This window comes from Pseudoliparis swirei, chromosome 4 (genome assembly GCF_029220125.1).
Source record: "Pseudoliparis swirei isolate HS2019 ecotype Mariana Trench chromosome 4, NWPU_hadal_v1, whole genome shotgun sequence".
NCBI lineage: Eukaryota > Metazoa > Chordata > Actinopteri > Perciformes > Liparidae > Pseudoliparis > Pseudoliparis swirei.
Window position 1 is genome coordinate 22,767,469 of NC_079391.1, and position 26,957 is coordinate 22,794,425.

A 26,957-nucleotide genomic window follows, 5' to 3' on the forward strand; every position below is an offset into this window, starting at 1 on the left:
TGTTTCGCAACAATCAAAAGTGTCGCGGTCAGGAGGTCGACGCCCCTTTGTTTGGCCTCGGCTTACTGCCACTCACAGAGCTGCGTGCTGCTGTAGAGGGGGAGGAGTCAGGCTTTCACTTCACATTCTTTTTTCCGGCTTGATTATGTTTCTGGCGGTAAGCGCCGGCTTCAAGGCCGGATCAGATAGCATGCTCTCTCTTCTCTGAGAACAAAGCCCCCTTAATTTGTATTTTGTTGTTGTTGTTGTCGCAATATTTTTTGAACTAACAAATGAAAAACCTTGGACATTTTTGGATGTGTCCCACTATGATTCCCTTGTCTGGCACTGGATATTACAGTGTCAAAATTAAAAATAATAAAGTAATAATGAGAAGGGAAAAAAAGGGTGGGGGGGTGGGGGGAAATCAAAGAGTGATACACACACACACGTGAATACAGTTCATGTATTAGTTAGATTACTCATGGATGTGTAAATGACATCACGTCATCACAGGAAGTCCTGAGGAGAAAATAAGATGTGGGGTGGGGGGAGGGGGGGGGGATCAATGCACAGTGTCTTAATGGGTTTTTCTCTTCTGTCGCCACTGTTGCAAACTTGTCAAGCTTCAAATGCGGGCGGTTATGAATTTCCTGTTGTGTGTGTGCTTTGTTTACAGGCTCTTGTCGTCCCACCTTCTGCGGAGCTGTCGGCGCTCTTCCCGACATCCGGCGTTCATTGGAGTGGCACAGGTACGATCACACCGATTGATCACTAGGGAAGGGGTGGGGGAGAGGATATTAAAGGTGTCTTTCACACGTGCATTGTTTTGTTTTTCCCCGTCGCATCGAGAATTGTGGAATTTCACGGGTCTTGGCACACACTACCTAATTTCTGTTATTGTCACATCCCGTATAGAATGTACATGTCTCATGCATGCACACTCGATATGAATATGACACATTGGCTCTATGCGTGGTGGCTGAATGAATGTCACCACATTGACCTGAACTTTACAAAGGCAACTGCAGGAAAGACCTGCAGGATATGTCACAAACTGACACCCAAAGTACAGGTTTGGGCCTCTAAATTGGATCCGAGATCAGTTAATGTTCACAACCGGCTTCAACCTCAAAATGAGAAGCTATGAAATGTTGATTGAATGAATCTGAGACGTTGAAATAACAGATGTGGCCTACTTAGTTTTACCACCTTTTCTTTTTTCTTTTTTTTCAGGAGCTACTTGCTCCAAATACTGGCTGTCCAGATGCAGCACTATTGCGATGATTATCTTAAAATATTAATTTGACATTCATCAAAGATTAACTGGGAAAGTCTCCTGAAACTGCCACGAATGAACCGGTCGTGTTTCTAAAGTGTTTCAGAGGCGATCAGCAAATCTGTGTATTTTGCCAATGGGAAAATAAACTGATAGAAATACTCTGAATATGTGGGAAACAATACGCTCGACAGATATCTAGATGATATCTAGATGTATATCTGTATTACCACCTGTCACCGAGACTAACATTGCACCATTAGAGATTCACCTGACTCACTTTTGTTCAAAATTCCAGAACTCTGAAACTGTAATAGTTCCCCCGTTTGTTACATAACCTAAGTTACGTAATTAACAAAAAAATACATATTCCGGGCGATAATACGCTTTGCTCGAAATGTAAAGGTGCGTTCACACCAAAAGCGATGCGATTTTTCGTGTTGCCTTAAACGCGTGAGTTTACTCGCTCGACCATTTGCCGTGTTCACGCCATAAGCGTTGAGATGCTCCGCGAGGGGCGGGGCTTATCTCTGTGTCTCATCTCCGTAAAGACAGTTATCATTTCCTTCATCCACCACGGAATAACTAACCACAAGTTCTGCTTTATACTTGTTGTGGACATTCCACACACTAACGCCCTCGTGTTCATGACATCACCCGTAGGCTCACACAGCTCGGTCACTTTCACTGATGAAGTTACTGTTACGCCTGAAAGACTTCCACTTCCAGCGCTACGAGAGGGGAACATCTAAACGTGTGTTATTGTGTTCAGAACATTATTGTCCGTCTTGTTCTGATTCAACAGCGGCGGGACAGCCACACGCGTCTGTACGTTGACTTTTCATGGGATTCGGTCACGGGAAAAAATCGCTTCGCTTTTGGTGTGAACGCACCGTAACAGTCCGTCCAGTTAGTTGAGGGGAACGTCTCTTTTTGAGGAGACATGCTGCTCACATTGACTTATCTTCAGAGAGGAAACTGAACAGTCCTGTCATCAACTCAACAGTTGCGACAACCAGCAAGACCTCGTCATTTAAATTATTCCTTTAAAAGTAAATGCGGAACATATTGTTTCAGTCAATTTATGTACAGGCCATCTTGAGTCCGAGATAAATACGGCTTTTTACACCAATAATAGATAAAGAGTATGAAGATATAATGACATCCAACGATGGAATTGTATATATCTGTATTCCTTTTACAAAAAATATAATCTTCATTACAAATTAACAGCATGAATAAAGCAATAATGTTCAAAGTTTCCCACAATTCCAAATTCCCTCTAGAACCTCCACACACATCTTCAGAATCAGTATGTCTATTTTACCGATAACCATCCGGCGATGTAGAGCCAATACAACGCTAAGTTTGGTGCCAGTCCTTTCATCAAACAATGACCAGGAGTCCCCTCCCCCACCTCCACACACACACACACAGACACACACACACACACACACACACACATACAAACACACACACACCTGTCAAAAAGCCACAACGCTGTCAATTCCTCTCCGCGTAGCTCAAGGAGACAATTAGCAAACAGAGGTGACATGGTTAACAGGTGCAGGCCATTATTCCTGGAGCCGGAGGAGCGTGGACACCCCCATCTCTCACGGCGACGGGCCCGTCATCCCGTGAGCACTGTACGCTGTGTTTCCGTGCATGTATTTGTTTGTGTGTGTGTGTATCTGTGTGTGTGTCGGTGAGCGATAGGAGATCAGACAACAAGCTTGAGCGAAGGATGTGTCCGCTTTCGTGGGAAGGGGAGGGGTTTATGGACGCCCAATCCCGCCTGGTCGCTTGTAATCAGCACGTCGCCATCGGGCCCGTTACGCTTTGCCTTCGTCAGCGCTGTACCCATCGCTTCTCTTCCACTCTCCCCCCCCCCCTCCAATAACTCCTCACCCACTCCACAGCGCCTCTGCATCCTTATTAATGTGTTTCAGGCCATCGTCCTGAGAGTCGGGGGTCAGGCCGGTTTGTATAAATGGATTGCTTGTGAAAGTGCTAATCAATGGAAAACCTTTTCTCTCTTGAAGCTGCTGCATTCACGTTCTACCACTTCTTATAAGACTGGGAGCAGCAGGGACCAAACATATGTGGCAGCTGTCCTCTTCAGGCCACGCCGAGCTGAATCTGAATCATCGCCCCGCGCTCACATATGCCTCGCTGGAAGTGAAAAATGAAGACATATTTAACCACAAATGTAACATTCAGATATGATTTTTTGATCGTATCAGATGCTACACACAAACACACACACACACACTTTGTACCTTAATAACAACGATGATAGAATGTTACATTTCTCCAGTCAAGCCGCGCCTCGGTAATGATCTGCTGTGTTGAAACACATTTCTCCAGCTGTAGTTTTATTAATCAAATATAGCATGGGTGAGTCATGTCGTTTTGGCTTGTGTCATATCGGAGGTATGTGGCACAGATTTCCCTCATATTGGAAGCAGAGCTAACACATGCTCCCCTTGACGTATTCTCACACCATTTCTCACACAAAGCACTCAACACACAAACTTGCAGACACACACACACACACACACACACACAGATGACTTATCGAGAAGGAGATTCATAAACAGACCGGCAGAGACACACACACACACACACACACATAAATAAAAAAAACCTTGACATACCAAACCTGCTGCTGGAAAAACGAGTAACGGCAGTTGCTTCCAATACATGTGAATCTAAAGCAGCAGTGTGAAGCAATAGCGTACATTTATCGTTATGCATTTCATACAAGTATGAGATACTTATATTTGGAAGTGTTCTCATGTCATGCAACTTTATACTTCTCCTTCACCACACGTCAGAGGTAAATATTCTTCTGTTCATTCCCCTATATTTATTTAACGGCTACAGGCAGTAGTTACTTTTGCACATTGGTATTTGACACACAATACATATTGGCTCATGATATAGGATGCTGAGTTGATTACCTACAAAGTTCATGAAGGGCATTAACAATACTGACAGGTCATTCTGCTGTGTAATGTATAATACATTACATAATTATCGCTACCTTTGCATAAACTTCTTCCTCAAAAATTAGTTGCTAAATTTGGAAGTGCATTTTAACGATTAAAATCTCGCAACCGTATCCTAATGAAAATGGTTCGGACACAATTGACACAATTTTATTGCCAGACACAATCAAATGTAAATATTTTTTTTATCTAGTCACAGTAAATATGACTGGCTCAAGGTAGGACCCCCGAGGGACAAAGTGAACAAAGGAAGGAAGTTGGGGTCGAAGGACGGATCAAACCAACGCAGGACTTTCACCCAGGAGACTCATGTTCGTGTCCCGCTTGAAACCAAAAGTCAACATTTATTAATTTTTTGTCACGTGTGTTACCAGGGTCACCTAGAATATGTGTTGCCTCAACACAACTGTGCATGTTTAGCTGATACAATACAGAGTATTTTAATAGCCTGAACCTAACCAGGTAGTTCCATTTCACAACGTTAGCCGAGCATTTACAGCTGCGATCGTTTTGACAGCGCTAAACGGAACAGTGACACATGGTTTGGGATTCACAAGCATAGAACCTACTCTTTCCTTCAAACTCAAACACAACTTTTCCTTCTGTCTGCGATGCATTTTGGACCATCTGACGGTGGAGAAACGAGTGTCACCGCTAAAAAAGACTCGGTCCTGAGTGACTGTTCGGGTTTTGAAGCAAAATGGAGTCGAGACAGCAGCTCTTTTTTCTTCACCTAATTCTTAGTGATTCACACCAAAACCTGCCATTGAACTGCAAAATCTAACCTGCACTCCCACTTCAGGATGATTTTAGCTCCTTGAGGAGATGAAAGAGAACCACATAAGGTGCCGGGGTGGTGGTTGGAGAGGGGTCAATTTTCCCACCGATTCCTCTCCAATGTTGTTGGGTTGAGATTGGCACTGCTGTTAGGTACTCTGCCCCGCTGGTATAAATACAACGTGATTGGCATCGCAGCAGAAGAACAACTCTCTCTCTCTCTCTCTCTCTGACAGCCTTCAGTTGCTGGAGGAGTGGCAGACTTGGTGGGAGTTAATGATTATAATTATTTTTCTTTTTCTTTTTTACATTGAGGGATAATTATTTAAGAGGTTCGTGTAGTCATTGTTGTAATCAGTAAAGAGAGATTACAGAAAATCTGCATGCCGACAGATGGCACTTGGCTGTTGTTGTTGCTTGGTATCAGACCCGGCGCGGCACACTCCATAGCAGGCAGGCGAGAGTGAGGGGACAGTCAGAAAGGGGCTGAATTATACAATTTGTTTTCATATCACTCCTCACAAGAGAAGAAAAGGAATCAAAGGTAGTTAGCACTGTGTGTGTGTGTGTGTGTGTGTGTGTGTGTCTGTCCGTGCATTCGATCCCCCGAAAAAAACTATCCCACCAACTGTGTCTCCTCTTCCCCAATGTGCTGGTTTTTTTTGCGTGGAGTTGGTGATATGTTTACAAAAAAGCCATCCAGCACAACAAACGGCATTTGCTCAGAGGAGCCCCGACCCCGTGACTTCAACCCTTAACGTCACGGCCGTTCACACGCAACCCTGTTCACAAAGAAGCTCGCGCGCTTGTTAGCGCGGCTCCTCTGGGACGCCGCCTGCGTCGGCCACCTCCCGGAAGCTCCCAGCTGGATGCCACTTGCACTTTGATATTAACAGTTATACAAGTTATATCTTTATGTCTAGCTTTCTTTTTTTTCCCATCGGATTTTCAAGGTCTGTCTCTCGTCGTGTGTTTCTCGACAAATGTGAAAGAGATAAATACAAAGCGAGGCGAGGGCGCCTGCAATCCGGGGTCGGGGAGCAGGAGGAGCACCGAGGCCGCTGGCCTACATTCCTGACTAATTGTATAATTGGAAAAGCTCTCCAAATGAGCAAGCAAGTCCCCCCCCCCCCACACACACACTCAAACCCCCTTCACCAACTACCTCCCCCTACTCACTTAACACCCCTTCCCAACTCACACACACATACACACACACACCCTTCAAAGCAAATCACAAAAGAGCATTTTGGGAATAATAATAATTTCAGAAAGCGTCCATTATTAATCCCACACACTAGCATCCCTGGCAGCTAGGCTGGTTAGCACAGAGACCCCCCCGCCATACCCAACACACACACAGGAAATATCATTATTGTATTTCCTAGAATACTCTAAAAGGGCGAATTCAGTGAAATAAGTCTTGCATGATTAACTTCGTAACACATGCTTTCTGATATGAACGAGAATTCTGAAGTCCCAACCTTGATGGTGTCATCATTATTATTATTTTTTTCCTGTTTTCTCTGTCCACACATGCAATGCCCCTTTGAAACATTTAGTTGAAAAAAGTTTTTAAAAAACGAAGCACTCGTGTAACCGTTGATGTGCCGTCATAAATAAATAATATTGTTCCCGGTCCGAGGTGATCTACCTGTGTGCTGTGTTAACGCTCATATTTTACCGTTTGCGCTGGAGCTCATGGTCAAATTGGATTTCCTGATTTATGGCCCCTGCCACGCGCCGTTCATTTCCATGGCTACTGAGGGACGAGGGGGAGGCGGGGGGGGGAGGATTCCTGAGGTCGACAATGGTGTCTAACGGGATTGCGGGGTGCCGTTAAAACAAAGCCGTTAATTAATGCTATTGATCAGCAAAAAAGTAGAAGCAAATGCGATTTGCATACAGGCCAAGTGATCAATTCATTAACCGATTTGTTTTCTTCCTTCATCCCCCCCCCCTGAAATCTGATTTCCTGAGTTTTCAAAGTGAAAGAAAGATAGTTCAGACTAATGCCGATCGATCGGGTCTCTCTCAGACTAGAATACAAAGCATTTTATAAGCCGGTGAAGGGTGAAACATGCCGGGACAAGAAGGCGTTCATGTCTCACTTCTTCTTCACTTCTGCCTTTACATATTTGTTATCGTCATATACCCACCCCCCCTTTCACACAGTGTACAGAAAGCATGGTAATAAGGTGATATTTCTGCAGGGCCAAACACAATCTGTTTCCTAAAAGGCAACAATGTAAAAAGAGAAACAACAATGACAATAACAACAGGGGTATGAATAAAAAAAACTGCAAAGAAAAAAAAAAACACGCACAGAAGAGGTGTTAAAAAAGCAATATGTTGTTTGTTTTTTCTTCTTTTTTTCCCTCTGTTCTCTCTCTCCTTTCTTCCCCCCTCTGTCAAGAGCAGCTTATTATAGCGTATTGATTTATAAAGCTTTAAATGTGATCCTCCATGTCCAAGTCAAGGGCAGGGAGTGAAAGAGAAATAGAGAGAGAGAGAGAGAGAGAGGGAGAGAGAGGGAGAGATGAAGAGAGAGGGGGCAAAAAGAAATAAAAAAGAGAGCGAGAGAAGGAGCGAAAGACGAGGCTGAACGGGAAAAAGAAGGCGTCTGGAGACGGATAGAGACAGAAAGAGAGCGTCCGCGACAGGGGGAAGTGACAGCGAGGCATTTTCAGAGCCGCTCTGGAACACAAAAGGGTAATTGTTTTAGCCCAGATGTTGCTTTCGCACAACAAGCAGGATACAATGTTCCTACTGAGCTGATGAGCCCAATCAGTGAAATGATTAAAAATTGATTTTGTCCCTGTAATTACAGTATGTAAACTACTTAGCCGGGATTGCAAAGGAAGTGATTTTCTAATTACGTATATACTCTGGTGTCTAATGATTGGTTTTTTGAAGTAATGAAGAGAGGGTCCTAACGACTCCACTGTGTTCTGTTGTTGAAGGGAGAAGGCAAAAGAAGGGGAGCGTTGGGGGGGGTGTGGGGGGAGGAGGGAGGGAACGAGAGAGCATCGTTAGGGCAAGACAGCAGGCTCGGATACAAAGGGGATGAAAATTGAATTTTTGCCAACCAGTGCTAGCACGCTAACACGAAGGGGGGGATGTGGGTGTGTGTGGGGGATGTGTTTTTATGCATGGGATCTGGAATCTAAATGGAGGCTGTGACTTCTCATGGGGGTCGCCAGGCTCTAACCAGCCCCGGCAATCTGGACCCTGCAATTAAAACCTCCGGGGGGTTAGGGATTCAGGACATCACACATGCACGGGAGAATTAACAGCCGCGCAGGGCCACGAGTGCACAGAAATAAGCATATAGCTCGGCCCTTCTGCTCCGTAGTTTCACCACGCTTGGCATTTGTTGGGTTGTTTTTTTGTAATCTTTAGTATTGGAGCCCCGCAGCTGAAACAAGCTCGCAGCGGCCCCACAGTGGCATCCGTGTGACGGTGTCCCTTCTTTAACGTAAACGGGCCCAGTAGCGTTGGTCTCTTGAATGCATTGTGCTTCACGGGGCTGATGGTACTCCTCACTGCTACTGCAAGGTTGTACCTGTTGTTGTACACCTCTGCTACCACAATCTGCATTTACAGCCATCACATTTATTAAAACCAGAAGCCAACGAGGCACTAATGGCAAGAAGGCAAGAAGACGCAAAATTCTGCCCAACGAATCACACTCTGCTAACCCTCAGATTTTCGGATCAGCAGCGTTTCGGACGCAGTTACAGTTTAGGGTTAGCCCTGGAACATTCAGGGACCCCCCAAAAAAACATCTCCTTCGCTGGCTGGCTTTTCCGTGAGTTTTATTTATATCATGTTCATTTGATCGTGGGAACCTGAAATCCAAATTCCGATTAACATCCGACCAATAGCGCAGCCCCATACCTCTTTGAGAACCCCAAATCCCTGTGACGACAGTTGTTCTGTAACCAATTGCTTAAAAGCCTCACATCCTCTCACCATGCTTGTTGCCTCTGAACGTGTGTCACTAATTCTTTAAACTCACTCCAAGGTTTGCCTCCCCGTCTTCTGAACGAGATTGATCTGAGAAGTTCAGAACGTTTATAAGAGTGTTTGTACAAATGCTCTTAAATGTCTTCATGCATTTCCCAAAGCGGTACTTAGAAAAGAGTGCATGCGCGCGCCCTTAAGAGCTTCTTACCGCCGGCTGTCCGCGGGGCTGAAGATGATACTGAATTAATACACTATGAAGTGCATATTTAATTGTCTATAACCGTGGCTATATGTTAAAATGCATACGTCAGGAAACTGCTGACAATGTTGCGAGTGTAAAAACGTTGTAATATCCTTTAGGTAAACGATAAACGAATTAAAACTTTATTTTTTATTTATTTTTGTACTTCGGACGCTCTCAATCCTTCAACGGTGCTTACGATTGCTTCTAACCGGGTCTTTACGACGCCTTCAGGGACCGCCTCTGAAGCCTGAGAGGGCTCGTAAGGTGGATTTGACCGTCATGCTTTTGGTAAAAAGTGGTCAGTTGGGTTGAATCCACTCGTATTCTACGTGAACAACAGAACTCTCCACCGCCGTCTTCTTTTTACCGCCAACACCGCAGCTTGACGAGGCGTCAGGGACGGGCAACCTTTGACCCCGGTTGTGAATAATAATCAACTGTGAGGTCTGGTGCACGGCGATGTTGTGGCGAGGCACCGAGACGACGAGGAGTCAGTCCATCAGACGGGGGGGGCGGTGGGAGGAGGGGGAGGGGGGGGGATAGAATAGAGAGATGCACTTCCAGGGTCGCAGAGCACATAAAGAGCACATAAATCATCACTGCCTCCCTTCCCTCTCTGCTCTTCACATATCTTAACAAAGCTCAACATATTTTCTTCTCCTTATTATCTTCTGTTCTATAGTCAATATTTAATTAAGACTTTACTCTTTAAAAAAAAAGATATTTTGTCTTTTTTTTAACTGGAGAAATAAAAGGGACGTGAGTTAAGGCTCTGATTATTGGGAGGGAAAGATCCATGGTTTTTTAAGTTCCTTGGGAACATTAATAAGTGACAGAAAGCAAGATTAAGAATGCTTGGATGCAGCGAGGAAGAAAAAAAGAAGAAGAAAACGACAACGCTTTGAAATGCTGCCAGTATCACCAACTGCACTCTTCTGACACAGCTGATTGTAAGAGAAGCCGATAGCGCAGCCGGGGTAGGCCTTTAATAATTCATTTAGTTAGGCTATGATCTATCATTTTGTACCTTTTGACATGCGATATTGAAATTTAATATTGCATCAATACAAATGATGTATTGCCAGTCGTCAGGAGAAAGGATGTGGATTGCAAAAAGATCTTTGCAAATGTCTTTTCACTCCTCTCTCGCTCTCTCTTTCCCTTCCAAAGCTTCATTGTACTCCGGTAGAAAGGCATAAGAGAAACATCTGTCTTTCTACCCCCCCCCCTCCTCCCTTTACTCCTGGCTTTGATATGTGTGTTTAAAAAAAATGACAACTTAAAAAGCTCAGGGAGAAAGTCTCCTGCTCGAAAGAGAGTAAAGAAGAATAAGAGAGGTGGCGGGGGGGGGGGGGGGGACATGAGGGAGACGTCACACGTCGAGATCTTCGACATGACTCTTTAGAGCGGCGCAATCCCACAGGCGGGCTGCGATGGGAACGTTAAGGTGCCGGGAAAACCAAAGGCTGCCACTGCTGCTGCCGGTGTCAGTCGAGCCCCGGCTCCCAGACGGCTCTCAGACGGCTCCGTGAGGTAGCGGCGCACCGATAGCAGTGTCAAGTCTGAAGTAGATTATATGCGTCAGTTATATTTGTATTATTTAAAAACTAAATGCTGCCTCCAAGGGAGACGAGTCAAAAACATATATACATAAATAAAAGTAGAATTTCTGCATAATTTGTCCAGTTTCTGTTTCCTCCGTGATAAGGCTGGTCATCACACTGGATGCAGCCTTTAGTCAAGTTCAAAGTTCAAGACCTACTTCACTGTTTGTATTGACGGTCAAATCAAATGAAAATGTACCGATGCGTTGTGGATTGACAGATACATAACTGCCGTTGTCTTTATCCGGCTCCATTATCAGGTTATGTACACTGGGTTGCAAACAGTTGTGCTAACCTGTCAAAGCAGAGAGCAACGTCCTCATTGGGCCGGCTTCCATTCAGTGACAATGTTTTGGAAATTATTTTTAAACACAATGGCAACTTTCTTAAAATTCTGGTTTTCTGCCGTACCTGCGCATGACAACTACGCATGGTGAGGGTCTGGGGAAGGAAGCGATCGCGGCTCTATAGTTAGTTAATTCCTGAGAACTAGAACCACTTGCTATACTAATCCAAATCCATCTGGTTATAGTCAGCGTTAGCTTTCTAAAAAACTTGAACAATTTACAGGAAAATTAACTGGCGATGCCCATTTGACTTCTGAGAAGAGGCGCCCTTTAGGCCTACTCCGAAGTCAACCAATCATTAGACGGTCAGAGCCGTAGACTTATTTAACTGTTTGCAGCGGCAGTACTGTACCAATGGTAGCCCACTTATCTACGATAGCATACGTACTTTAATGTAAGCCAAACCAAGACCCCTCCCCTAACCCAAACAAGTCCTTCTGTCGAGTAAGTGAAGCAAACAGTTTGCACGTAATGAGGCGGTAACCGTACGTTTCCTTTTCAACGCGACATGCTCGTAACGAGGGGAAACTTGGTCCCACGATGCGTCCGAAACCGACAGCCACAGGGGAACCTGGAGCGTCACACTTTGAAGCACAAAGGCCACATACCTGAAAGGCAGTATTTGGCGAGCTGGACGCGAGAGTGTGGCTGGATGCCACTGGAGGTGGGATTAACTTTGGTGTGACACCAAAAGGCTCCAGCTGTGGCTGTCTGGTATCCTCAAGGCTTTGAATGCATCCACTCAGAGGTACAGAGGGAGCAAAAGAAAAAAAAGAAAAGGAAAGCGCGTGTTCTGCGTGCAAAACTAAACTGCTGCTGACGCGCTCGGCGCGAACGAGTCCTCACGCCGCTTCATCACCCTCCACCGACGGCCCGTGTCACATTCATTGTAAAAAAAAAAAGGCAAAAAAAGTAGAAGCTCGCGAGGGGCTTGATGATTACAGATGACGGTGATGATGATGGTGATGCTGACAGTGACAATAACGATCACGGCAGCATAGGAGGTGGTGGCCATTACACGTTGAATCGTTCCTCACCCGTGAATTTGCGACATATTCAGCGGAGACATCCGACCAACTGCGCATGTGCAAATGTATTTCAACAGGCGGGGATCGAAGTGAGCCATGTGTACCATGCAGATTTTAATTGTTTTTGTGTGTGTTTTTTTCCACCCGTTCGACCGCTTCATCTTCTCACGTGACTCACGGGTGAATCAGAGACGTTGACCCGCTGTGTGTGTGTGTGTGTGTGTGTGCACACCCCCCCGTGTCACTCTTGTTCTGGAGAAGTGATGAGTGTGTGCAGCTGTGTCATTAACACCACGTTTGTCTCTGCGTATTTGCATTTGTGCCGCTGATGTACGGATGTCAATTAAGCAGGCGAAGGGGAGGAGGAAAGAAGAAAACAAAATCTTTAGGTGCCGATCCCTGCACGCATTTGTGGGCTATTTATAACAGCCCCGCCCCCCCTCTCCGATTTCATGGCCTACTCCTCGATACAACACAACAACACTTGACACTGTTTCCGGTGATGACGGTTTTTTTTTCCGTGCCTTCTCGATTCCATGAAAGAAAATCGAAATTTTTCCAATGCAAAATCTGTAGCGTAAACACGGCACATGTGTTGCTAATACCCATCCGACTTCCAGTGGCGTTGACCTTTCGCCATGCCCTGGCGCCGCTCCGAACATCGAGGAAGTCTGCCATGCTTGGTAGGTGTCTGGTAGGTTAACAGTGGGGAAGTGAGAGAGAGAATTAGGTGCAGTCGGGGTCGTGGTGTGCCCTCCTGCCCTCTGCCGTATGTCAGGGCTTTATTCTTTCACCTGCCAAGGTCCTGACCTCCCGTTCCCCGGGACCGAGCCCCTTTCCCAGAAAACGGATTGTGATGCAGCCTGTTGGAAAAACCTGTGTGAATGCAAGAACGCCCACCTGAAAAAATGCACCGTACAAAATAACTATTTTTTTTGTATGGCATCTTTCAGACGCATGAGGAAAATAATTCAATCTCGATCTCCTAAAAATAATAATATATTTTGAAAAAAGGTCACCCGAGCCTTGGGGAATTTTAATTCCCACTTGGCATCCAGTGAACAACCTCCCTGGTGTCACTTTGAAAGAGGTTCAGAGGCTAATAGAATTCTGATAACACCACAATATCACACCAGGACACCTTTTCTACTCATTTTTGTCCATCGTGGTAATTTTTACTGGTTCTCCGGTGTCTCCGCTTTGGTCGCGGACTCTCCATCTCGGCCTTCCTTCCGTCCCTCCTTCCTTTTTCTTCCTCCTGCCTCGGGGGTGCTTTCGGCAGGTCAACACCTCCGCGGGTGGGTCGTGGTGGGCCAGGTGACCTTTGTCTGTCATTGTTTTGCTCCTCACACCTCACCCGGGGAGAAGGGGGAAGGAGCTTAGTGCCTTACACCTGCCACCTTTTACTCTCACGGCGCCGGGGGTGCGTTTGATTTCCGGGCGTGCCAAAGTCAGCAGAGAATGATCCCCCCCCCCCCAAATCGCGTGCACAGCCAACGGTTGGTGGATGTTACACCGAGAAGGGTGTGTGTACCATGTGTGGGTACAAGTGGTCTGAACCTCCCACAGGCCCCTCTTGTTAGTGCGTCTGCTCAGCCGCCCCCCCAAAAACAAACAGCTGCTATGTCGAGAACAACAAAAGTCAGATTCCCGGACGCCATTTGCCTTTTCCCTGCGTCGCCAAGATAAATCAAGAGCGCACCGCGAAGAGTCAATAAGGGGGACGGAGATGAAATGAAATACCCAAATGCCGCCTCCGCCGGGGCCTGATTGAGTTCAGGTGGCTGGAAAGTGTCTCACCCAGGGCTAGTTGTCAGTGAAGGATCTGCTGTCTCCTCATCTCTCCGTGCTGCGGGGCTAACTGGTGAACGTCGGGTTGCGTTGCCTTTGACGGATGTTTGTGCGCCTCCCGTGTTGGGCGGGTGGTGGTGGTGGGTGGATGGTGCGGGCCATTGACGCACTTCATATTTCAAAAGGCAAGGTCTGCGGAAGAAATGAAGATTGATGCGGAAAGATGGCTCGGCAGCCCCATCGCCCATTCCGGCACATGTATTATCATTTACACATATGTGACACCTTTGTGCATGTCTGTATGTCTCTATATATACATATGCATGGGCATGATCCAAGGCGCCGCACATATTCGCGGCGGGAGGGCGGCGGGTTGGGGGGGAGGGGGGGGTTCTCTGTTATTAGAACCATGTGATATAATTGCATTTGATCTCCAAATAAACAGGGAATCAGTCCATCTCCTCGGTGGAGATGGCAGATGTGATGGACGACCGCATTAGCGGCGAGGACAACATTAGATTTGCTCAAAATTATTGATCTTTTGTTTGTGAGCCAAGTCGGCGATAAATAACAGTGCACGGGAGATGTGACTCATTATCACCGTGCCAAAAGCCCGACAGACCTCTGTCAAAACACACTCCCCCCCACCCCACCCCCTCCCACCCTCTATTCCTCCTCGCTTTCATCTCCGTCACTACAAACCAATTTAATCAGTTTTTAATCCTTCCTTCTTCTTCCGCCGCCGCCTTTTAACGTGAGGCCTCACTGTCACTATCTGATTCCCTTAAAATTTTAATCCCGCGCTGATAACCCTGTATTATTACACATTACACACTCGCGGGCGAGCAGGACACTCACTCACACACACACACACACACATGTGCATTTGGCGCGGCATGCGCGCGGCAGATATGTACGCTTTGGCTGCCCTTTCAGTGTTTTTATTCCTTTTTTACCTTCTTAGCGAACGGAAAAAATCCTTTTATCACACAATGGGTAATTTATATCCATTACCAGCGTTTTCAATCCTTTTCAGCGCGGCTGTCACTGCCTTTGGCACACTCGTGATTAATGTGATCTAATAATAGTCTGCCATTATATTTCTTTTAGTAAAACATGTACCAACATCCTATTCAGCTCCCCGAAATGTATTGCCCCCTTAAAATATTTTTTCCCCAATTTGGTTTTGAAAGACAAGATTGCTATTTTTTAAATTTTTTTCCCCATCTCGTCGCCTCCCAAGAGGTGATTATTTGTTGGGGGCGGGGGGGGGTTAGTGATAGCACTTCTCTTATTTTCAGACACTTGATGAGAGGTGCCATGATTCAAGGTGGTTTGTGTGTGGAGGTCAGCGTGAGGCTGCGCTGGTAGCACCACATATGTGTGTGTGTGTGTGTGTGTGTGCGTGTGCGTGTGCGTGTGTGTGTGGCCGCATTGTTGACTGGCAGAGGTTTCACATCAGCAGAGTTGTAGTTTGCTCTAAAACATAAAGCTCACTAAGCATTTCCTCTTCACATTGTTTTGTGAAATTAGATTTAGTTTTCTCTTTAAATTATCAACAAAAAAGAAGTAATCTTCTATCAAAATGCATACTTTTTAATTGCTACAATTTCCATAAAGTTAGCTGTGAATGATCTTGAAACCAACTGTGTATCACACAACAAATAACTCATCTTTATTTATTTTCCATTCTTAGTGCAAATAGTTTGAGGATGAGAGCAAAGATGCTTCACCTGAAATGCGCATATGATTAGGTGTGTGTGTGTGTGTGTGTGTGTGTTGTCGGGGAGGTGGCCCAGCAGTGGGCTCTGTTCCCTCCCAGACGGACAGCCTGAGCCAGTCTGCCACTCATGGGGCACGTTTCAGTCAGGGCGGTGCCAACTTGCACATGCACACACACACACACACACACACACACACACACACACACACATGCACAAACAATCAAATGCACACACACGATCCTGGCTCCCTCTCACAAAGAGGGTTAACCCTTACTGGGCTCTCAGACTTGTATCCAGGATGAACAGGTGGTCCCACAAAACATGGGCATCCATTTCCTCCTGACTTATCCCACTACGTCTGTATGTGTGTGTGTGTGTGTGTGTGTGTGGAAGGGGGGTTAGACTGGGACATTTTGAGGAGGGGGAGAGCATCCACAGGACAGTAGCTCTGGGACACCTTTTATTTGTGTGTTGGTTCCGCCTGGTGCCACAGAGCTGGCGGAGAGAGCAGCTTTTGGAGGATCCCGCCGCCGTGTGAAATTGACATCAGATGGCCGTCGTGGCGAGAACAACATCACTTCCAGCTCCCGTTAGAGCGAGGGACGGCGAATACGTGTTTGTTTGTTTGCGCGTGCGCGTGCGTGTGTTTTCGTCGACACCTGACCCCAGAGTCCGACCGCACCAAACACAGCTGTCAACACTTTACATCTAGCTTTCTTTTCTTTTTTCTTCTTCCCCTTCTTCCTCCCCTTCGCCCAGGATCCCTCCATTAAAGATAACTTGTATTGAGCCACATCTAATTCCCTTCAATCCGCCTCCCCCTCCTTCTCTCAAGTGATCCCTTCCCAGCAGTGGAAATCGAAGGTAAACCACTTCTAAGGCCCCAAAAAAAAGGAGGGAAAAAAACGTTGTGTTACACTTTGACTTTTTATAAATGTAATATATGTGAGGGCTGAGTTGCTAAATGTAGTGCCTGACTGCCCGCGATAATGCCACCTCCACTCACCGTCCGGTGGTCGCAGCTCCCACCCGAGACCTTTTCCTGCCTTTGATAGGCTCCGCCTCTCAGGTCTCCTGCTTCACTTGCTCCTTTGTGATGTTTCGGCGGCTCAGCCCCACACTCATGGGAAATAGACGTTTTGGAAAATATGAGTAAGGGAAGCAAAGAGCAAAAGAATAAGAGAGAGTAGAATGGAGCCGAGGAGATAAACATGAACAGAGAGAGAGAGAGAGAGAGAAAGAAGGTTTCTGTCTGAGTCAGCAGGTTTTAGTGAAGTCTGATTAAGCGAGGTGGTGTAGTAAATAACAGGAGGTGTCAAAAGGTTGCTTAATGGCCTGGATATCTATTGCATGGAATATGTGGCTGCAGATCTACGCAGGAGCTGCATCTTAATGTGCGGAGAGCTTTGTTCACCTCCAAACGTACTATTTGCCACAACATCTGATGAGCATTATGTCTGTTCTTAATCAGCATTCAGTAAACCATAATCGTGGTTTTAAAGTCTGAACATCGAGCTGTGGACAGGAAGCACTTCAACCTAATGGATGTCGCCATGACACTTCCCCAGTCCGTTAGCGACATTCAGGCAATTGTTTGGTTTTCTTTCTGAAATTGTACGTCTAAATATGCAAACGATGCATTACCTTCATTAAATGTGTGCTCATTTGCATACATTTCTGGAACACATATCTGAGCATTGGATAAAGCCAGGTTCAAAATGGTGGTTTAATTTTGTTGACATAATTGAGTCAAAGGTTTTTTGCGGAGCCGGTTTTGGAGGAAAAATTACTGTCAACAGTCATTAAAAAATCAATTTTCTCCCCGTTTTTAAGAATAAAACGTTTTATAAATCAGGCTCTGAATGACATATGAACACACCCCTCTGTAGAAACCTTCAGAATATAGATAGAGAGGAAACTGGAAAGTTAGGCGGATGGAATTGTTTCTGACTGAGTCTCTGTGAGAGGAAATATGTTGAATGACATTTTGAAGACATCTCAGGTGAATGAGGTACATCATATAACTGATAGATATTACCACAAAACCCGGTCACCACGTTCACATGACATTACTGACATTAAGACCATATTTTATTTGTATTAAAAGGTTTGTGAAATGTTATGTTTAAATATGCAAATGAGGCCAGATTCAGCAGTATCCATACTTAATATAATACTTTACAATCTAGATGCTCTGAGATTTGGTTGAACAGGAGGAGGAGCAGAGAGCTCCAGGTTATTTCGCCGCAGTCAGCAGTGCATCAGTCGATTCACCTTCCCCATCTCTTTTGCCGGGGTGGGGGGGGAAGACCCCTCCTCATGAAGGGGGATGCTCGAAGCAAAGCGAGAGGAGGGGAGGGAGGGGAGCGGTGGTGGTGGTGAACTCAGCACTTTCCTTATCTTCTCTCTCTCTCTCTCCCAGGACTCCCTGATCAGTGGCGACCAGAAGCGGAGCTGTCCAAGGACTTCCCCCCCGCCCACCGGCTGAGGTGACTAAGGGCTTTCAGGGAAGAGGGAAATGGGGCTGGGGTTGGGTGGGTTAGAGGGTACTCTCGCTGTGGAGACGTCCGACTTTCCCAGGTATTCATTGTCATTGGCGACAGCAGTCCTGGCATGAGCATGGGGAAAGTCACCTCAAGTGGAGGAGAAAGGAAGCGAGGAAGGAAGGAAGGAATTGATGAGGGATTGACAAACTGTAGGAGCCAGCAGCAGGAGAACTGCCTGATGCAGCAGGTTTTTCAGTTATCCACGCCACGGTGCAATCTGTGTGGGGTGATGATGACGATCACTGCCATGAGGAGGATGATCATGATAATGACACACACACACACACAAACACATATCGACAGATAATTCCTATTTAATCCCATCAGTTATCCGTTTGGAGAGTTACTCTGTCCGTCTTTAAGTCCAAGCTGTCTGTCTGTCGCTTGCGATTCGTCCAGAGCAGACCAGACGCTGAGCAAGGTCTCCACTGCAGGTTATGTAACACAAAGGTATGCGCGCACACGTGTGTGTGTGTGTGTGTGTGTGTGTGTGACTCGACCTATACGTCCGAGGGCTTCAAGTGCAGGGAGGGGCAGTGCAAAGAAGTTGCGGCCGCCGAGGACTAGGGAGGTGTGAGGGAGCGGAGCGGAAACCCTGCAGGCCTGCGAGACCCCGGGGGGGGGGGGGGAGGCCCCTCGACGCTCGGGCGCGCTCCTCGAGACTCGAGGTTAGTTCACCCGGCACCTATTTATTGCACAGCTGTGGAAATGCCTTTCGCCGCCGTGTCAGGAATATCGAGCCGAGGTGCGGATGAACATGTCGCGTGCGTCTGTTAACAGCAGGGGGGGGGGGGGGGGGCCTGAAACTGTGTGATTTATTTCGCTGATATTAAAGTGGGGATCGACTCCGGATCGGCATCTTGATGCAGCAGCACTGATAAAGTTAGCAACTTTGTGCTCCCCCCTCCTCCTCACAGCACCTTCTCTCATCCTTTCATTTGCCAAATTTGGACACTGACACTAAATGGATATGCTCTGACACACACACACACACACACCCACACACACACTATATGTCTGTGTGTTAGTGGCAGTGTGTGTGTGCAGCTGTGTGTGGTTGTAAAGTGAAACATTATGGCAAAAAAAAATAAATCCTGAATAATTTAACACTCACATTATTTTCTAATGCCATTCTTTAGAATCTGACTGTGTCACTCTAATAAATGCGTGTGTCGGAAAGTTCAGGGGATTTTGTAGGGCGCCTGTGAACAGTGAGTGATGGCAACCAGCCGACTCTCAGCTCCCTCTTGTCTACCGACAGCTCCATGCGAGCACCGCGCACCATATTCCTTCCTCAGAGCGAACGCCGCGGCGAATCGAAACAAAAAGGCCACATATTTTATTTATGTGGCAAAAGTGCGGTGAAAAAAAGGAGGGCAGGAAGGAGGGAGCGGGGCGTATCACTCTATCCGTCGGTTGATATCATTCCATCCATGCGGATCAATTCCCCCAGACAGAGGGAGATGAGAAAGGAGCGAGCACAAGACGGCGGGCGTGAGTTGGGAGGAAGGAGAGCTGAAATGGTGGTCGTATTGATTCTCCAAAGAAATACAGCGTTGAGTGTTCTGCTTAAACGTTCACATAAACCTGAGCTGTCAGGGTGGGCGGGCGCGTGCTGACATTTGGCCACGCCGACATAGATTGTGGATTTTCTGCTAGACTTCACTTGACACGGTCGCAACCGTCAACTTCACGTGGGAACCCCGCTCGCTCCAAACATCCTCCGATCACCCAAAAGCCCCGAGTCATCACATTGGCCACAATCACTTCAGCTTTTCATGAATCTCTCAATAACGCAAACACATAGACCTCGGCTTTTCATTTCACTTCTCTTTTATGAGATCATTTTCATTGCCCACCGTCTCTATAAATGCAATTCATACTAATCCAACGTACATCATTAATGGGAAGTACGGAGCACTGGTATTGCAGGGACCTCAGTTGTTGATGTTCTCATTGCAACGTCGAGGAGTATTGCAGTATACTTTGTAATAAACCACATCATCAAGTCTTGTGTGCGGAATTGACGTAATCATGAGCCAGGACAGGTGGAAGGAGGTCGGGTGACATTCACCCAGGAGACCACTGTTCGTCACGGAACTTAAGTGGCGCCCAGACCGAGTCTTGTTGTTGCATAAGCGCCAACAGGGGCCTGCGGAGGCGCACTGGTCCACCGTGTTGCTGGACATTCACACTATAAACATACGTAAAATAACAAAATAAATGTCAATGAATTCAAGTATTTAATGGAGATTAGTCGCGTAATTGTCCACCGTTAATTATAAATAAATTCGCACTTTTCTCCATGTGAAGAATATACCATTAAAGGGAGATTTGTAAGGTGTTTAATGCCCCTATCAACATGGGAGTGGACAAATGTTCTTGTTTTATGCAACGGGATGTATATTGATTATTTTAAATCAATTCGCAACACAAAAAACAATGACATATATTGTTTGGAAACCCTCACAGGTACTGCATTGAGCTAAAAGACACTTAAAAACATTCAAGGCTTTCTGGAGGTTTTTGAATGAAGCTTCATGTTTCACATAACACATTCTGAGTTATTGTGCTGTATTTGTAATTCATATTGCTGATAGATTGCTGCTACAGGGGCTTTTTCTCCCTTTGTGGTTGTTGACCGTGGAGTATATGTTGTTTTTAAAAGGATAAACTACAGGAAATATGGACTGCAGCAAAATATATTTGAGAAAAACATATTATTCCCATCGTGTTGGTGTTTGGACTGAGACGAGGATGCAGCGCGTGTGCGACAGAAAGAGAGAGTGAAGGTGGAAAGTGAACTTTGCATGCAATGTTTTATTATTGATTTATTGATATGAATTTGAATGGCAACATTATGAATTAGGTTCTGGTGCTGTGACAAGTAATTTTTGTAAGATGTCATACTTGAACTTAATATGTTAAACATGTTAAACAAATTAAATACCAAGAAACATGTTGCATTTACTTGAGGCTTTACTTATAGCATAACTTCTCCATGATTACAATTGCAACTTGGCACCAACCTAACTCCCATATTCCTACAAGATCCCCCCCCCCCCCTCCCTCCAAAATCAGTTTTGAACATGGTCATACATCTGCAGCTGCTTAGGCTAATCACATTCCTAAATTTTGAATAACTGAAGCAACCTTGGTACGATTTGGAATGAACAACACTACGACATTGTGTTAAGATAAAACCTCAATTAAGACCACCCACACATATTGCGCTGACAGTGGTGAAACTCCCACATCAAGAAAAGACGAAGATAGCAATTCAATTCAATTCAATTCAGTTTATTTGTATAGCCCAATTTCACAAATTACAAATTTGTCTCGGAGTGCTTTACAATCTGTACACATAGACATCCCTGCCCCAAAACCTCACATCGGACCAGGAAAAACTCCCAAATAACCCTTCAGGGGGAAAAAAAGGGAAGAAACCTGGAGGAGAGCAACAGAGGAGGATCCCTCTCCTAGGATGGACAGATGCAATAGATGTAATGTGTACAGAAGGACAGATTTAGAGTTAAAATACATTCAATGAATATGACAGAGTGTATGAATAGTTCATAGTAGGCATATTCCACGATGGAGACCTCCACGATCCATCAGGCAGATGGCGGTGGGGAGGAGGAGTGGGCGGAGTCTCAACAGGACAGTGGCGTAGTCATGAGCAGGAATTCCACGACCCAGACGATCCATCAGGCAGATAGATCTATGCCGTCTCATAGGGTCCGATGACCCCATGAGACGTAAAGTCAAAAGGACTTCGGGAGAAAGCAGAGTTAGTAACGTGTGATTGAGAGATGAAAATTCATCCTTAAGGAGAGAAAAAGAGGAGATAGGTACTCAGTGCATCCTAAAACGTCCCCGGCAGCTATAAGCCTATAGCAGCATATCAAGGGGCTGGACCAGGGCAAACCTGATTCAGCCCTAACTATAAGCTCTGTCAAAGAGGAAGGTCTTAAGTCTACTCTTAAACGAGGTGACTGTGTCTGCCTCCCGGACTGAAATTGGAAGCTGGTTCCATAAAGAGGAGCTTGATAACTAAAGGCTCTGGCTCCCATTCTACTTTTAAGACTCTAGGAACTACAAGTAGTCCCGCATTTAGTGAGCGTAGCTCTCTAGTGGGGCAATATGGTACGACAAGCTCCTTAAGATATGATGGAGCATCACCAATCAAGGCTTTGTAGGTTAAGAAGAATTTTAAAAGTGATTCTTGATTTTACTGGGAGCCAGTGCAGAGCAGCTAGTGCAGGAGTGATGTGATCTCTTTTCTTAGTTTTAGTGAGAACACGAGCTGCAGCATTCTGGATCAACTGGAGGGACCTAAGTAATTTATTAGCGCAGCCTGCTAGTAAGGAGTTGCAGTAATCCAGTCTCGAGAAACGTGAACCAATTTTTCTGCATCTTTTGAGACAAGATGTGCCTGATTTTTGAAATATTACGTAGATGAAAGAATGCAGTCCTTGAGATTTGCTTTACGTGGGAGTTAAAGGACAAGTCGATCAAAGATAACGCCAAGATTCTTTACAGTGGTGTTGGATGCCAGGGCAATGCCGTCTACAGAATCCACATCACCAGATAATTGATCTCTGAGGTGCGCAGGGCCGATTAAAATTACTTGGTTTTGTCTGAGTTTAACATCAAGAAGTTGCAGGTCATCCATGTTTTATGTCTTTAAGACATGCTTGAATTTTACAGAGTTGGTTGCTCTCCTCTGGTTTTATCGATAAATATAGTTGAGTGTCATCTGCATAACAATGAAAGTTTATGGAGTGTTTCCTGATAATATTCCCCAAAGGAAGCATGTATAAGGTAAATAAAATTGGTCCAAGCACAGAACCTTGTGGAACTCCGTGATTAACGTTGGTGGTTATCGGCGTCATCGTTTACAAATACAAACTGAGATCGATCTGATAAATAGGATTTAAACCAAATTAGTGCCGTGCCTGAAATGCCAATCGACTGCTCCAGTCTCTGTAACAGGATGTCATGGTCAATGGTGTCGAATGCAGCACTAAGGTCTAACAAGACCAGGACAGAGAGGAGTCCTTTATCTGCTGCCATTAAGAGGTCATTTGTAATTTTCACCAGTGCCGTCTCGGTGCTGTGGTGTTTTCTAAATCCTGATTGAAATTTCTCAAATAAACTATTATGATGTAGAAAGTCGCACAACTGATTTGCGACCACTTTCTCAAGGATCTTGGAGAGGAAGGGAGGTTAGAGATCGGTCTGTAGTTAGCCAATACCTCTGGATCCAGAGTGGGCTTCTTCAGGAGAGGTTTAATAACAGCCACCTTGAAGGAGTGTGGTACGTGGCCTGTTAGCAGAGACACATTGATAATATCTAATAGAGAGCCGCCAATTAAAGGCAAAACGTCTTTAAGCAGCCTCGTCGGGATGGGGTCCAAGAGACAGGTAGACGTGTTCCAAGTAGAAACCGTTGAAAATAATTGGTCACGGTTGATAGGAGAAAATCCTCAAATATACACCAGGGCATACAGCGGTTTCCAAGGCCATTCCACTTGAGAACAGATTGGCACTGGTTATGGGCAAGAGATTATTAATCTTGTCCCTAATAGTTAAAATCTTTTCATTAAAGAAGTTCATAAAGTCATTACCACTAAGGTTTATAGGAATGCTCGGCTCCACAGAGCTGTGACTCTCTGTCAGCCTGGCTACAGTGCTGAAGAGAAACCTGGGGTTGTTTTATTTTTCTATTATTGATGAGTAATAGGCTGCTCTGGCATTACGGAGGGCCTTCTTATATGTTTTAAGACTATCTCGCCAAACTAAGCGGGATTCTTGAGATTAGTTGACGCCATATGCGTTCAAGCTTTCGTGACGTTGCTTCAGTTTGCGGGTCTGAGGGTTATACCAGGAGCAAACCTCCTCTTCCTCACTGTCTTCTTCTTCAGAGGGCTATCGAGTCCAGTGTCATTCTCAGAGAGCCTATGGCACTGTCAACAAGATGATCAATCTGGGACGGACTAAAGTTAGACCAGGAGTCCTCTGTTATATTGAGACGTGGTATCGAATCAAATACAGAAGGAATCGCTTCTTTAAATTTAGCTACAGCACTATCAGTTAGACATCTAGTGTAGAAACTTTTGACTAACGGAGTACACCCGTAGTATAAATTCAAAAGTTATGAGGTTGTGGTCTGACAGAAGAGGATTCTGTGGGAAGACGTTCAAATGCTCAATGTCAACGCCATAAGTAAGAACAAGATCAAGCGTGTGGCCAAAGCTGTGAGTGGGTTTCTGTACTCTCTGACAGAAGCCAATCGAGTCCAACAAGGAGATGAATGCAGCACTAAGGCAATCATTATCAACATCCACATGGATATTAAAATCTCCAACAATAATAACTTTATCGGTTTTAAGAACCAAACTTGATATAAATTCTGAGAATTCAGATATAAACTCTGAATATGGACCTGGTGGCGGTACAGAATCACAAATCGAATTGGCTGTAGTGTTTTCCAGGTTGGATGTGAAAGACTAAGAACAAGGCTTTCAAATGAGGTGTAGTGTAATTTTGGTTGAGGATTAATTAATAGGCTCGATTCAAAGATGGCTGCTACTCCACCTCCTCGACTGGTGCCTCGAGGAATGTGAGTATTAATATGACTTGGAGGAGTCGATTCATTCAGGCAGACATATTCTTCATGGCTCAGCCAGGTTTCAGTTAGGCAACATAAATCAATGTGATTATCTGATATTAAATCATTCAGTAACACAGCTTTAGATGACAGAGATCGAATATTTAGGAGTGCTTAATAGGTTCAAGGAATCTGCCAGTGACCCTGTTGTGTTTATCCTCTCTCCGAAAATGTACTCAGTCCCATATTTGACCATGGAGGGTGAGAGAAAAAGTGTGCTTCCACTCTGCGACTACATACCTGGTGCAAGGACAAGAGGGGATGGGGGGGGGGGGGGGGCGATGAAATTAAAGAGCAGTTAAAGAAAACCGGAGAAAAGAGCAGAGAGTGTGCACAGGGCCATAAAAGGGATAGTTTAACCATTGATCGAGACCAGTGGTGGAATTGGCAGCTGTAAATCAATTTTATCTTGGAGCAGCTAAAGAGTGTTTTCTAATGAGGTTAATGCCACATAATGGCTAAATTCTTCTGCTTAAAAGATGCCCTCAAGGTGGTGGCGAAAGATAGATGTCGCCGCGGAAAACTTAGCGCCTCACCATTCAACGGCAAGCAGGCGCAGGCCTCCTCCTGTCGGGGACGTTGTGTGCTAAATGATGTTAATCCTTTATTTGTTTGAAGGTTTCGGGGGTCAGTGTATCGTTCAGCACACCTTTTGTCTTGACAGCTGCTTGTATCGATGCACGGATCACTCGGTGGATGAGATTGGGCCTTTCGTAAATAATTCAGCCTGTGTTTTCCACTTCTAATATGAGCTCCATCATATAAAATAATATTACAAAATGTCAGAACCTTTTCCAATTGTTTTGAAAACAAAAAGGGGATCATTCAAATTCAATACGATGGCATTTTTTGGGGGGGAATACCGCTCGTCATCTCTGTTCTTGGCAGCAGGCAGGTAAGCATGTCAAACTGGAACGGGCCGGGTACAAAGTGACCCATAGATTATGAATCAAGTTGACCTCTGGAAAATAAAAGTGTTCATAAAATCACACATGCACTTAAGTCGGCTAACATAGATTGTTTAAAATACAAATTATTTGTCACAGTTGGTACACACTGAAGACAGCACAAAGAAGTAAGACATGCAGAACTTATATTTAGTTTGTTTTATTTAGAATACAAAAACTATACAAAGAAACAAAGACATGGATAAACACTACGTACCACAGACGGGATTATTTATAACGTAAGCTCAGGTCACTTTGTGCTCGTATTGGCTGGAGAAACAAAGCTCTTGTTAAAACGGACCTTGCTGCTCATGGGTAGTTTATACCTCTGTCCAGAAGGAGGGGGGGGGCATTGTTCTCAAAGAGTGGATGATATGGGAGGAGCTGATACACGTTGGGGGTAGGAATACCAGAATTATTAGGAATTGCAAGCAAATGGAAAAACAGATGGTGCGCGCCATACAGGAGAACTCGTCTGATAATGCTAAGAGACAGGAGATGAAGTTGGGGTTGGAAAGACAGACAATTCAGTTTATGGATGGCTGTAAGTGTCTTTTGATGAAGTTTGTAAATGTCCACAGTCGACTGATTGAAGCTGAGGTCATTGTAGGCTGTAATTCCAATGTACAGTATATGAAAGCCTCCACCGGCTCTACTTTCTCTCCATTGAGGGCGAGATTGCTGGCATAAATTCAGTCTTTTAGATATCTTGCCGATATTCATCCATGTATTCTTCAAAGCTTGGCCAAGTGTGGGTCATTGTGGCAACAGGCAAAGCAAAGTAGGCGAGCTGTCCTTGTGTTTAGAGACATACTTCCGATCTTCTAGGGGGAACCTGAAGCATTCCCAGACTGGATAGGGTATATAATCCAATAGGGATGTGCCAGGAAAACCTACACAAGGAGGTGGCCAGGAGACAACCGGATTAAATACCCGGTACAATAACTATTGTGCAGTTCTCCACTAGAAAACTGGGCATTCTCCTCCCTTTGGCTCTGTCAAGGCTGGAATTTAATTTGACTCTTCTCATAGTGAACA

At 45.3% G+C, this 26,957-nt stretch overlaps 1 protein-coding gene across 18 annotated transcripts in view; it reads left to right on the forward strand.

Moving 5' to 3' along the window:
- Positions 1 to 26,957, forward strand: part of znf536 (zinc finger protein 536) — a 217,669-nt gene that overhangs the window by 23,666 nt on the left and 167,046 nt on the right. For 15 of the 18 annotated variants that reach the window (XM_056412195.1, XM_056412212.1, XM_056412193.1 and 12 more), the window contains 2 exons: positions 659 to 731; positions 18,176 to 18,242. The gene's annotated coding sequence lies outside the window, so the exon portion shown is untranslated. Of the gene's footprint in view, positions 1 to 658; positions 732 to 18,175; positions 18,243 to 18,887; positions 18,968 to 26,957 lie in introns of those variants that run through there. The other 3 variants (XM_056412197.1, XM_056412198.1, XM_056412199.1) reach the window with 3 other exon arrangements.